A 14,625-nucleotide genomic window follows, 5' to 3' on the forward strand; every position below is an offset into this window, starting at 1 on the left:
AGTTCCCCGAGTTCGGGACGGCCTTCCCACTGCCGTTTGTGTCTAGTAGCGGCAAGTGACGCACCCCCAGGAAGCCTGCAGATGAACAGACCAGTCGGTAAACAGCACATAGAGTGCACAGCATCTGCTATGCTTCTACATGCACACACACACACCGCAGTGCACGACCGGAGGTGCAACACAACTGCACACCGGTTGGTCAAAAATGTTCCTCATGCGATTGCGAATTTTACTTCTGTTCCTGCTGTCGATCTTTCCTCATTCGGATGGTAACTGTGTTTTTGCTACCGTCCAGCATGGCTCCCACCGACATCGTCGTAGACCGGAAACTTTTCGTCATGGTCGGTCCCTGCTGGTGGACGTGGTTTTTTGGGCGCTCCGGTAGGGCATGTTGGAAACGAGCCATCGAACAACATTGGGGCACGGGTTGAGTAATGTTGCAGCCTGATTGGACGCTGCTTCCGGCGGTACACAGTACCGGGTTTCCAGCACCAGGAGCGAATGTGAAATTGTTTTAATACAAATGCATGAACCTAATGACACAATTTGTTTCAGATGGAAACAGAAACCTGACCGTGGTTGACCGTCGGTGTGCCATCGGTCAATCGGTGACACATTCAATCGAAATGTTCTATTTGTTCCTGTACGAAACATGGCTGTGATGTTTCGCTTGCACAAGGCGAAAGGTGAGAAAAATAGCCAAACATTTGTTTCTGCTAGCAATTAACAAACAAATTTCATTTGCTACAGGCTACGGTGAGAAGTTGAACAGTGGAATCGAATGTTGTTGCTTGAAAGTAATTAAATCTTCACTTCTCCGTCCCTATTTGTGGTTATTAGTTTGGCTAGTTCTTGCTGGGAAGGTCTCTAAAAACCTTTATTGATCTATTAACGAAGAGTAAATCAGTTATACAACTAGCAATGCATTTTGTTGCACCACACCGTAAAGAAATCCAGCCCTCCTACACCGCGCACGGAACCGCGATGAACTATAAGCGCCAAAAAGTATGCAATACGCTTAGCGTGAAAAGTTTCACAGTATATAGTGGGTTCAGCTAGTGGGCCGTACGCGTGGGTTTGTAACATTCAAAATATTTGAACCTCTCCTAAATTGTTTCCACAAAATATGAAGCAAAAGAGGACACAAAAGGGTAAAAAACTAATATAGCCCAGGTTGAAATTTCATGCTCCTTCATTTTCACATTGCATACTTGTAGGCGCACAATTTTTTCGGCGATAACAGTGTGATTCCCGCATGACTTTATTGGTCATTTTTTTTTTAAATTGTGGATGCAGTCGACCGTTGATGGTTTTATTAATTTTCAATTAATTTTTTTCTAAGCATACAAGTGATTAAACATTCGATTGTTCGATCTATACCATTAATTGTTTAAGCTTAAACAACGCCCAAGCAGTGTATATTCATGAATTCTTATTGCAAACAATGGCAAAATCAACATAAATGGTTACAGCTAGCTATTTACAAACGGGTTACTATTTTAGCGTTTATTATTAACCTTTGAATATGAATTAATCTCGAATGTTAAGCTGTAACTATTGATGGGCAGCCTAAGAATTTTTATAAATATGTATTTAATTTCAAGTATGACGGTTTTTGCCGTATTATCATCACCGCATGTGTTGTTGTATTTCGAGCAATTCATCATTAGTCCTCTATTTAATAATCTTTATTCTTTAGAACGAATTCAAAATTGTTCTTCGTATTTTTATTAAGAAAAAATTGTGTTCGTTTTCCTGCGAGGCTCGGCAGTGTAATGTAGCTAAATTTGCACAATGAAGAACGTGTGCGAGATCATAATTCCCAAGGCGTATTAATCTTTCAATGAATTGTACATCAGGATTAATGTTGAACAGTGAGTAACTAAAATAAACTGTATATTACCAACCTACAACATTATGAACAGTAGCTCAAAGAAGATGTGTGTACTTGATGATAGTTAGCTTGAGAGTGCGTGGTTTGTTACTTCTAGTTTAACACAGGACCTTAAAAGTAAAATTTGTCTATTCGCATATTTCTTCCTGTCTATTCAAGTAGGTTCTGCTGTAGCTGGACCTCCAACAGATGATATAGATATCAAGAAAATCTTATTCACTAAGGCTTCTTCGCTATCCGCTCTTAATAGTGTAAAAAAACTCCTCTTCGCCCGGTCCTGATGGGATACCTATGTATGTGCTTAAGTGTTGTAGCGTCATTATTGTTTCGTACCTGTTAATTTTGTTCCAACGGTCGTTGTAAGAGTCTTACTACTCTCCGTTATGGAAATCCTGCTGGTTAATCCCAATCTATAAGAAGGGCTGCATGTGCTATTGTGTCTAATTATAGAGGAATTACTAAGATACAATGTGTGTAATCTTAAACGCTCGATTAATTTTGCCTCAACCAACACAGATTTATGCACAAAAGATCAGTTGTGTCTAACCTTATGTGCTTTGTTCCAATGTTGTTTTTCCATTTGGATGCTGGTCACCAAGTCGATGTTGTATACACCGACTATAAAGCCGCATTCGATTGTGTCCCTCATCATCATTCCCTTATAGTTAAGCTAGAGAAATTAGGCATCACCGATCTTGTTCTCTCTTGGTTTAACTCCTGTGTTGTGTTGAGCCTCGTTGTCCAATGATTTGCTAATAATCTAATTTGCTAGATTTTTTTTCATCTAATTTTGATCATCGTTGCTAATGATCTTATTTTATATCTTCCTAAGTGTAATGTTCTCCGTTCGTTCGTAATGTTGTTCGTTCTTCTTGATCAGGCTGTAAAAGATCTAGGTGTGAGGCTTAACCACAGACTTAGCTTTTCAATGCACCTCGAAAAAATCATTAGTAAATCCTACAGTTCCCTTTATTTATTCCGTCGCATTGACTCTAAATTATAAATTCTCTATGTTTAAAGGCTGGAACAAGACTGGAATATAGCAGTCTTGTTAGACCAATTATAGTGTTTTATAGTGTTGTCTGGTCGCCGTCTCCTCCTACTCCTAGTCTGAGACTTGAGCTAGTGCAAAAAGCATTTCCTCGTTTTGCAATCCGAAAGAACTTAGGATCAGGCCATGAGCTTCCTCCCTGCCCTGCTCATTGTCAGGTGTTGGAACTTGAAACCCTTGAAAACGGACGCTCTCTTTCGCACAGTTTAATCTCCTCAATCCTGTTTGATGAAAATGATGCGCCTAGCCTCCTTACGTCCTTTAATTTTTATTTTCCATCCCGACCACTCCGTTGTCGTCTTCCGCCAACTTCTCCGTATCCATTCCCCCTGATTGTGGTGTCTCCCAATATTTTCCCTTTCCACTTTTCCAATTTTGTATCTCTATCTTCATTTACATTAATATAGCTATTATGTATGAGTTATCTTCATATATTCTAAATGGAAAACAAATGAATATATATGAAATAAATTGAACTCAGAGGCAGTTTAGCTAACACTATATTGTTATACAGATACTACATGTTGCATGTTGCAATGATGGACATCTGGCATTGTTTGCCAGAATGTGAAATACATAATTACATAAGTAATTAATAATTACATTACATAAGTAGATTTTACTTTGGAATTTCAATCGAAGTATCAGGAAGGACGTTATTGTTAATTGTGCACGAGTTAATTGATTTAACTGACGAGAGGTACACGACAGAGGACAATTTCATGTAGTACGAGGCATGTTCATGGTTGGATCACGAGATGGATTATAGACGACGCTAGTACCTTCAGTACTGGCCACCTTGAGGAAGCTGTTAGCTGACTGCACTTATAGCAACATGGCCCGTTTTTTAACATTGGCACTTGATCTTCTACGAACTTGACCAGTTCGTCATATTCATCGTGCTTTGCACCCACTGCTTGCCAACCAACAGTAGGCAGTTTGTACGTCTTCTAAAAAAGGAGAATGGATAGTGACATGTTTCAGTATTCCCAATAGGTTTACCCAATTTATGCAAACTCTCCACATGCAGGGTAAAATCATTTCGACGCAATGTCATAAAGATGCGCCAGGTCATTTAAGTGACTTCCGATTGGAACTGCTCTAAAATGTGTATCGCGCCTCAGTACTTGTGATCCAGATTCTTTTTCTTGGCATGTCGCTTTGGTTTGTTGGTTCGGACCGGAAGCAAGAACCTCCGACTGTATTGGGCACTTCTGTTCGAATTACATTCTTTATTATACACCCTTTCGTATGTATACGATTATTTAACTTTACATTTTAGCTTAATTCTACTGCGCACTAATTTCCTGCATACATTAATCGTTCATAAATTAGCGCTTATGTTGACGAACATTTTTGGTGATCGGGTTTCTCAGGCCTCACGCGACCACGGTCAACATAAATTTGGACATATGTCCGGGATATGTCTGTTTCTTTCTGGAGAACTTATCGAAGAGCAAGCTTCACTTTATATTTTCTCTCGTCAGCGATTGCGATTATGATGATCTCATTATGCCCGAAACGCGTCGCAGCTTCTCCTACTAATGCTGCCATTCAGTGCAGTAATTCCTTCATACCCAGGATTTCAGATGCACTGTTTTTGCTCAACATGAACCGTTCCATTAGTGGCTTCATCTTCGTTAGACGTTAACTAAGATGGGTATTCGTAAAATGCAAACGCACTGTTCCACCGATTATTCCCCAACCCCTCGAAGCATTGCTTTAGTTTTGTAAATAAGTAATTTGTTTTGCGCATTGATGTAACAAGACACCTTTACCACCTTTTACCTTTTACTAAACGAGGTAAGTTCTTGATTGTGGTTCTCGTAACAATAGTTAAAGTAACGTAGTAGCGTTTAGATATTAAATCCTGACATTTAGGCGCTGCAATTCGTAAAATATTCAATAAAAATGGTTCAAGTGTTACTTCGCTCTAAATAGCTAGAGCCCTCTGATTCATACCGATGTTTGTGACCTTTTCTCCAGCTTGTTCAATGTTTCTGTTTGTGGTTGTGTTTCTCTGGTTTCATTCAGATTCGAAAATGTTTTCTAAAGTGCCATTGTGTTTTCTAATGTGTTTCCCAGATGTTCTAGGTAATATGACTATTCTCATCCGAAAATGAAATGTAAGGTCCATTTATATATTGTGTATCGTATATCCAGCTTTATTCAAAACAGCACCCGTTCTGTTCTGCCAATCGATACTGTGGCGTAAATAATCATGCTGAAAGTAAAACCTGATGGCTTGTTGCAATATCAGATGTGATATAAAATAACGAAATGAGCTATTCTAGGCAAAAAATAATACGATTGATCGTGTAGATTATTGTTCATACCATAATTTATTTAAAAACAAACTAAATACTAATTTTAAATATGTATATGTTATATGTAGATATTATATGTAGATTTATTGACTAACGATACAAACGGTTACAGAAGGGAAAAACCCACATAGGACGCGTCCTGCATGAGCGTGGCGGTACGATCAAGTGGTCACTCAGGGCAATCCGATGATCCCAAAACCAGTACCCCACTGCCCCGCCTTCGACTGCACGGAAGCTAAGAACGAACGTGAGATATTTGATGCGTTGATGGAGGAAACATCCTAACGGTAGTGAGCGTAGTATTAAACGATCGCACATCAGGATTGATGTGGGGTCACTATTTGCATGAGAATGTCATGCAGATGAGCGTCAGCACACTACTCCAATTACTCAAGTACGCCTAAATCGTTTGGTGGCCTAATATAATTTGGCAGCTCGCACGACTTGAGTCAATCCAGCGAAAGTCCATTCGGTTCGCTCTGCGCTCCTAGGATCATCAACTCGACTATTGGACCAGATGTGTGTAGCTAGGATTCCTGTCCCTCAAGGAAAGGGTGCCAAACACCAGGCGATTGTTCCTGTCGGGTTAAATAGATGGTCAAATTAAGTTTCCTGCTTTACTATCGGCTAACAACATATACGTACCGGTTCGTGCCTTACAGGTGCGGTCATTACTCGCGATGGATGATCGGCGCACAGTGTTTTAATATTTCGATATATTTTTAATCCGACGTCAGAATTGCACCGAATTGCATTTCTGCGATGTGTTCGAGACTGGTATATTGATCCCAACATTGTGTATATTAATAACCTGGTCCGCTGGTCCGTGCAACTAGAAATAATAATATAAAAATCTTCTACATTTGGATAAGTCCCCCGTCTCAATTAGTGAGTAATCGCTGTGTGTTTTTCACAGCAATTACTCTCCAGTCAGCACCACGAGGAGGTTTGAGATCGGAGTTCTAAAAATGCTCAATCATTGCAAAAGGTTAATTTTACATTTTGCAATCTTTGCATCTTTAGCATTTGCCAACCACCTACCTAACCATCTAATCTGTTCTTCACTACCTAAACTGAACTCCTATCAGATGCTAGCTATTTGGCCCTAGTCTGCTTTTAGTATATTTAATATCTCCTCAAAACTATTCTGATTATGCCGTTTAAACTGATATTCCCTTAAATATGATCTCATGCTACCTTTATTTGTTCCCTTACTCCTAAGAAAATCCTTTACATGCTTCCATAAATTCTCTATATTCTGCGTGTGTACCTCTCGATTCCCTGGATCTACAAAATTTTCCGAATGATTTACCTTAAGATGCCTATACCCATGTCGCTCTAATCCTCCGTACGCTGCCCAACAATCCGTCATCACTGTACTATTTCTATCTACATTGTTTAAAATTAAATTGTGAAGTGTTGGCCTATCCCTTTTCTCTACAATTTCTAAAAATATTTCCTTTGTTTCCCTACAAATGCCTCCAACTAGCCAAACCTGATTACTATCTGAAACACGACCCCTATTATTCTTTCGCTTAGCTACTACCGACTCGTCAATTTCTACCGTTAAACCTGATCCTCCTATTGGCCTTCTATTTGCCTCCACGTAACTAGCACATTTTTCCCTAACTATACTAAACCACTTATACACTGTATTCTTATTAACTCCAAATTCCTCAACTATTGTTTCTACGCTTAGATTCCTAGCCCATCCTAATATCAGTAGCAAACTTTTCCCTAACGTTATCCTCGACCCACTGAACACACTGCCCTTCCTAATCGAACATTCTGCATTATTACACCGCGGATTACAACACACCCACTTGAAACACCCTTCTGAACTAATTTTTCTCCTATTCATACCTGCACTACAGTTCTCGCAATTCTGAGCTGCCCTCAATAGTCCTGCATCTAACATCAAACCAACTAGCCCTATCTCATCTTCAACTAACTTCACTAGCTTCGTCACTGTATTTGCCTGTCCTAACGCATTCATATTTCTACACTCGTGTCTTACTGCCCTATCAACTAACTCTTCGCTAAACCACTAGTCACGTTCACGCTCTACGCTGAATTACGGCTGAATTACTGAATTAGGTACTAATTTCCTTTTTTAATTTAATTTTTTTCTATGCAAGGCACACAATATTAATTTCCTTTCCTCCTGGCTATGTGGCGATGCGTTGGTTTGTTGGTGTCGTTTTAAACGTCGCGTTTTACGAATGGGGCACCTTCAGCATTGGTCAATGCGATAGTTGCCCACTGTACATTCGAAAATGCCTTTGGCGCATGGCCTTTAGTTCGAATAAACATGGTTACTGCCGTAATGCTTATTTCATCTTACATTATGTGAGTGGTTATATAATAAATAAATTCGTCATTTTCTCGTCTACAACTTGTAGATATACAATTTAAAATTTTCTGCAAAAAAATGTATTGCATTTCGAAGATCGAAAATCAAAGTCCATATCCAGTGCTGCCAGATATATCGAAATTTTAACCCGTTAATTAAAAAAAAAAATATTTTAAATTTCAACTATTTATTTAACTCTTCTAGTTTACATTGCAAGTGATACTTCCCGTGAAATGCGTGAAGTTGGTTTCATGTTATGGCTTTAATTTTACGGTTTTACTTCAAACTTATGCTCCTTTATCTTTTTACTTACTTCCAGTAAAATTGTGAGAAATTTATTTTAGATCCATGGTACACAATTCTACAAACTATCAAAAGCATTTTGTTGTGAAAAATGTATAAAGAACAAAAAAACTGTTTTTGATGTTTTGTCATTTCATTGAAAAAAAAAAATCATGTCAACTTTGAAGAGCCATAACATGAAACCAACTTCACGCATTTCACGGAAAGTATCACTTGCAATGTAAACTAGAAGAGTTAAATAAATAGTTGAAATTTAAAATATTTTTTTTTTTAATTAACGGGTTAAAATTTCGATATATCTGGCAGCACTGGATATGGACTTTGATTTTCGATCTTCGAAATGCAATACATTTTTTTGCAGAAAATTTTAAATTGTATATCTACAAGTTGTAGACGAGAAAATGACGAATTTATTTATTATATAACCACTCACATAATGTAAGATGAAATAAGCATTACGGCAGTAACCATGTTTATTCGAACTAAAGGCCATGCGCCAAAGGCATTTTCGAATGTACAGTGGGCAACTATCGCATTGACCAATGCTGAAGGTGCCCCATTCGTAAAACGCGACGTTTAAAACGACACCAACAAACCAACGCATCGCCACATAGCCAGGAGGAAAGGAAATTAATATTGTGTGCCTTGCATAGAAAAAAATTAAATTAAAAAAGGAAATTAGTACCTAATTCAGTAATTCAGCCGTAATTCAGCGTAGAGCGTGAACGTGACTAGTGGTTTAGCGAAGAGTTAGTTGATAGGGCAGTAAGACACGAGTGTAGAAATATGAATGCGTTAGGACAGGCAAATACAGTGACGAAGCTAGTGAAGTTAGTTGAAGATGAGATAGGGCTAGTTGGTTTGATGTTAGATGCAGGACTATTGAGGGCAGCTCAGAATTGCGAGAACTGTAGTGCAGGTATGAATAGGAGAAAAATTAGTTCAGAAGGGTGTTTCAAGTGGGTGTGTTGTAATCCGCGGTGTAATAATGCAGAATGTTCGATTAGGAAGGGCAGTGTGTTCAGTGGGTCGAGGATAACGTTAGGGAAAAGTTTGCTACTGATATTAGGATGGGCTAGGAATCTAAGCGTAGAAACAATAGTTGAGGAATTTGGAGTTAATAAGAATACAGTGTATAAGTGGTTTAGTATAGTTAGGGAAAAATGTGCTAGTTACGTGGAGGCAAATAGAAGGCCAATAGGAGGATCAGGTTTAACGGTAGAAATTGACGAGTCGGTAGTAGCTAAGCGAAAGAATAATAGGGGTCGTGTTTCAGATAGTAATCAGGTTTGGCTAGTTGGAGGCATTTGTAGGGAAACAAAGGAAATATTTTTAGAAATTGTAGAGAAAAGGGATAGGCCAACACTTCACAATTTAATTTTAAACAATGTAGATAGAAATAGTACAGTGATGACGGATTGTTGGGCAGCGTACGGAGGATTAGAGCGACATGGGTATAGGCATCTTAAGGTAAATCATTCGGAAAATTTTGTAGATCCAGGGAATCGAGAGGTACACACGCAGAATATAGAGAATTTATGGAAGCATGTAAAGGATTTTCTTAGGAGTAAGGGAACAAATAAAGGTAGCATGAGATCATATTTAAGGGAATATCAGTTTAAACGGCATAATCAGAATAGTTTTGAGGAGATATTAAATATACTAAAAGCAGACTAGGGCCAAATAGCTAGCATCTGATAGGAGTTCAGTTTAGGTAGTGAAGAACAGATTAGATGGTTAGGTAGGTGGTTGGCAAATGCTAAAGATGCAAAGATTGCAAAATGTAAAATTAACCTTTTGCAATGATTGAGCATTTTTAGAACTCCGATCTCAAACCTCCTCGTGGTGCTGACTGGAGAGTAATTGCTGTGAAAAACACACAGCGATTACTCACTAATTGAGACGGGGGACTTATCCAAATGTAGAAGATTTTTATATTATTATTTCTAGTTGCACGGACCAGCGGACCAGGTTATTAATATACACAATGTTGGGATCAATATACCAGTCTCGAACACATCGCAGAAATGCAATTCGGTGCAATTCTGACGTCGGATTAAAAATATATCGAAATATTAAAACACTGTGCGCCGATCATCCATCGCGAGTAATGACCGCACCTGTAAGGCACGAACCGGTACGTATATGTTGTTAGCCGATAGTAAAGCAGGAAACTTAATTTGACCATCTATTTAACCCGACAGGAACAATCGCCTGGTGTTTGGCACCCTTTCCTTGAGGGACAGGAATCCTAGCTACACACATCTGGTCCAATAGTCGAGTTGATGATCCTAGGAGCGCAGAGCGAACCGAATGGACTTTCGCTGGATTGACTCAAGTCGTGCGAGCTGCCAAATTATATTAGGCCACCAAACGATTTAGGCGTACTTGAGTAATTGGAGTAGTGTGCTGACGCTCATCTGCATGACATTCTCATGCAAATAGTGACCCCACATCAATCCTGATGTGCGATCGTTTAATACTACGCTCACTACCGTTAGGATGTTTCCTCCATCAACGCATCAAATATCTCACGTTCGTTCTTAGCTTCCGTGCAGTCGAAGGCGGGGCAGTGGGGTACTGGTTTTGGGATCATCGGATTGCCCTGAGTGACCACTTGATCGTACCGCCACGCTCATGCAGGACGCGTCCTATGTGGGTTTTTCCCTTCTGTAACCGTTTGTATCGTTAGTCAATAAATCTACATATAATATCTACATATAACATATACATATTTAAAATTAGTATTTAGTTTGTTTTTAAATAAATTATGGTATGAACAATAATCTACACGATCAATCGTATTATTTTTTGCCTAGAATAGCTCATTTCGTTATTTTATATCACATCTGATATTGCAACAAGCCATCAGGTTTTACTTTCAGCATGATTATTTACGCCACAGTATCGATTGGCAGAACAGAACGGGTGCTGTTTTGAATAAAGCTGGATATACGATACACAATATATAAATGGACCTTACATTTCATTTTCGGATGAGAATAGTCATATTACCTAGAACATCTGGGAAACACATTAGAAAACACAATGGCACTTTAGAAAACATTTTCGAATCTGAATGAAACCAGAGAAACACAACCACAAACAGAAACATTGAACAAGCTGGAGAAAAGGTCACAAACATCGGTATGAATCAGAGGGCTCTAGCTATTTAGAGCGAAGTAACACTTGAACCATTTTTATTGAATATTTTACGAATTGCAGCGCCTAAATGTCAGGATTTAATATCTAAACGCTACTACGTTACTTTAACTATTGTTACGAGAACCACAATCAAGAACTTACCTCGTTTAGTAAAAGGTAAAAGGTGGTAAAGGTGTCTTGTTACATCAATGCGCAAAACAAATTACTTATTTACAAAACTAAAGCAATGCTTCGAGGGGTTGGGGAATAATCGGTGGAACAGTGCGTTTGCATTTTACGAATACCCATCTTAGTTAACGTCTAACGAAGATGAAGCCACTAATGGAACGGTTCATGTTGAGCAAAAACAGTGCATCTGAAATCCTGGGTATGAAGGAATTACTGCACTGAATGGCAGCATTAGTAGGAGAAGCTGCGACGCGTTTCGGGCATAATGAGATCATCATAATCGCAATCGCTGACGAGAGAAAATATAAAGTGAAGCTTGCTCTTCGATAAGTTCTCCAGAAAGAAACAGACATATCCCGGACATATGTCCAAATTTATGTTGACCGTGGTCGCGTGAGGCCTGAGAAACCCGATCACCAAAAATGTTCGTCAACATAAGCGCTAATTTATGAACGATTAATGTATGCAGGAAATTAGTGCGCAGTAGAATTAAGCTAAAATGTAAAGTTAAATAATCGTATACATACGAAAGGGTGTATAATAAAGAATGTAATTCGAACAGAAGTGCCCAATACAGTCGGAGGTTCTTGCTTCCGGTCCGAACCAACAAACCAAAGCGACATGCCAAGAAAAAGAATCTGGATCACAAGTACTGAGGCGCGATACACATTTTAGAGCAGTTCCAATCGGAAGTCACTTAAATGACCTGGCGCATCTTTATGACATTGCGTCGAAATGATTTTACCCTGCATGTGGAGAGTTTGCATAAATTGGGTAAACCTATTGGGAATACTGAAACATGTCACTATCCATTCTCCTTTTTTAGAAGACGTACAAACTGCCTACTGTTGGTTGGCAAGCAGTGGGTGCAAAGCACGATGAATATGACGAACTGGTCAAGTTCGTAGAAGATCAAGTGCCAATGTTAAAAAACGGGCCATGTTGCTATAAGTGCAGTCAGCTAACAGCTTCCTCAAGGTGGCCAGTACTGAAGGTACTAGCGTCGTCTATAATCCATCTCGTGATCCAACCATGAACATGCCTCGTACTACATGAAATTGTCCTCTGTCGTGTACCTCTCGTCAGTTAAATCAATTAACTCGTGCACAATTAACAATAACGTCCTTCCTGATACTTCGATTGAAATTCCAAAGTAAAATCTACTTATGTAATGTAATTATTAATTACTTATGTAATTATGTATTTCACATTCTGGCAAACAATGCCAGATGTCCATCATTGCAACATGCAACATGTAGTATCTGTATAACAATATAGTGTTAGCTAAACTGCCTCTGAGTTCAATTTATTTCATATATATTCATTTGTTTTCCATTTAGAATATATGAAGATAACTCATACATAATAGCTATATTAATGTAAATGAAGATAGAGATACAAAATTGGAAAAGTGGAAAGGGAAAATATTGGGAGACACCACAATCAGGGGGAATGGATACGGAGAAGTTGGCGGAAGACGACAACGGAGTGGTCGGGATGGAAAATAAAAATTAAAGGACGTAAGGAGGCTAGGCGCATCATTTTCATCAAACAGGATTGAGGAGATTAAACTGTGCGAAAGAGAGCGTCCGTTTTCAAGGGTTTCAAGTTCCAACACCTGACAATGAGCAGGGCAGGGAGGAAGCTCATGGCCTGATCCTAAGTTCTTTCGGATTGCAAAACGAGGAAATGCTTTTTGCACTAGCTCAAGTCTCAGACTAGGAGTAGGAGGAGACGGCGACCAGACAACACTATAAAACACTATAATTGGTCTAACAAGACTGCTATATTCCAGTCTTGTTCCAGCCTTTAAACATAGAGAATTTATAATTTAGAGTCAATGCGACGGAATAAATAAAGGGAACTGTAGGATTTACTAATGATTTTTTCGAGGTGCATTGAAAAGCTAAGTCTGTGGTTAAGCCTCACACCTAGATCTTTTACAGCCTGATCAAGAAGAACGAACAACATTACGAACGAACGGAGAACATTACACTTAGGAAGATATAAAATAAGATCATTAGCAACGATGATCAAAATTAGATGAAAAAAAATCTAGCAAATTAGATTATTAGCAAATCATTGGACAACGAGGCTCAACACAACACAGGAGTTAAACCAAGAGAGAACAAGATCGGTGATGCCTAATTTCTCTAGCTTAACTATAAGGGAATGATGATGAGGGACACAATCGAATGCGGCTTTATAGTCGGTGTATACAACATCGACTTGGTGACCAGCATCCAAATGGAAAAACAACATTGGAACAAAGCACATAAGGTTAGACACAACTGATCTTTTGTGCATAAATCTGTGTTGGTTGAGGCAAAATTAATCGAGCGTTTAAGATTACACACATTGTATCTTAGTAATTCCTCTATAATTAGACACAATAGCACATGCAGCCCTTCTTATAGATTGGGATTAACCAGCAGGATTTCCATAACGGAGAGTAGTAAGACTCTTACAACGACCGTTGGAACAAAATTAACAGGTACGAAACAATAATGACGCTACAACACTTAAGCACATACATAGGTATCCCATCAGGACCGGGCGAAGAGGAGTTTTTTTACACTATTAAGAGCGGATAGCGAAGAAGCCTTAGTGAATAAGATTTTCTTGATATCTATATCATCTGTTGGAGGTCCAGCTACAGCAGAACCTACTTGAATAGACAGGAAGAAATATGCGAATAGACAAATTTTACTTTTAAGGTCCTGTGTTAAACTAGAAGTAACAAACCACGCACTCTCAAGCTAACTATCATCAAGTACACACATCTTCTTTGAGCTACTATTCATAATGTTGTAGGTTGGTAATATACAGTTTATTTTAGTTACTCACTGTTCAACATTAATCCTGATGTACAATTCATTGAAAGATTAATACGCCTTGGGAATTATGATCTCGCACACGTTCTTCATTGTGCAAATTTAGCTACATTACACTGCCGAGCCTCGCAGGAAAACGAACACAATTTTTTCTTAATAAAAATACGAAGAACAATTTTGAATTCGTTCTAAAGAATAAAGATTATTAAATAGAGGACTAATGATGAATTGCTCGAAATACAACAACACATGCGGTGATGATAATACGGCAAAAACCGTCATACTTGAAATTAAATACATATTTTAAAAAAATCTTAGGCTGCCCATCAATAGTTACAGCTTAACATTTGAGATTAATTCATATTCAAAGGTTATTAATAAACGCTAAAATAGTTATCCGTTTTTAAATAGCTAGCTGTAACCATTTATGTTGATTTTGCCACTGTTTGCAATAAGAATTCTTGAATATACACTGCTTGGGCGTTGTTTAAGCTTAAACAATTAATGGAATTGATCGAACAATTGAATGA

General features: G+C 38.5%; 1 protein-coding gene across 1 annotated transcript in view; it reads right to left on the reverse strand.

The window, feature by feature from the left end:
• LOC128710446 (uncharacterized) overlaps window positions 1–14,625 on the reverse strand; it is a 154,484-nt gene that overhangs the window by 97,159 nt on the left and 42,700 nt on the right. The window lies entirely within an intron of this gene.

The sequence above is a fragment of the Anopheles marshallii genome, chromosome 2, assembly GCF_943734725.1.
Source record: "Anopheles marshallii chromosome 2, idAnoMarsDA_429_01, whole genome shotgun sequence".
NCBI classification, from domain to species: Eukaryota; Metazoa; Arthropoda; class Insecta; order Diptera; family Culicidae; genus Anopheles; species Anopheles marshallii.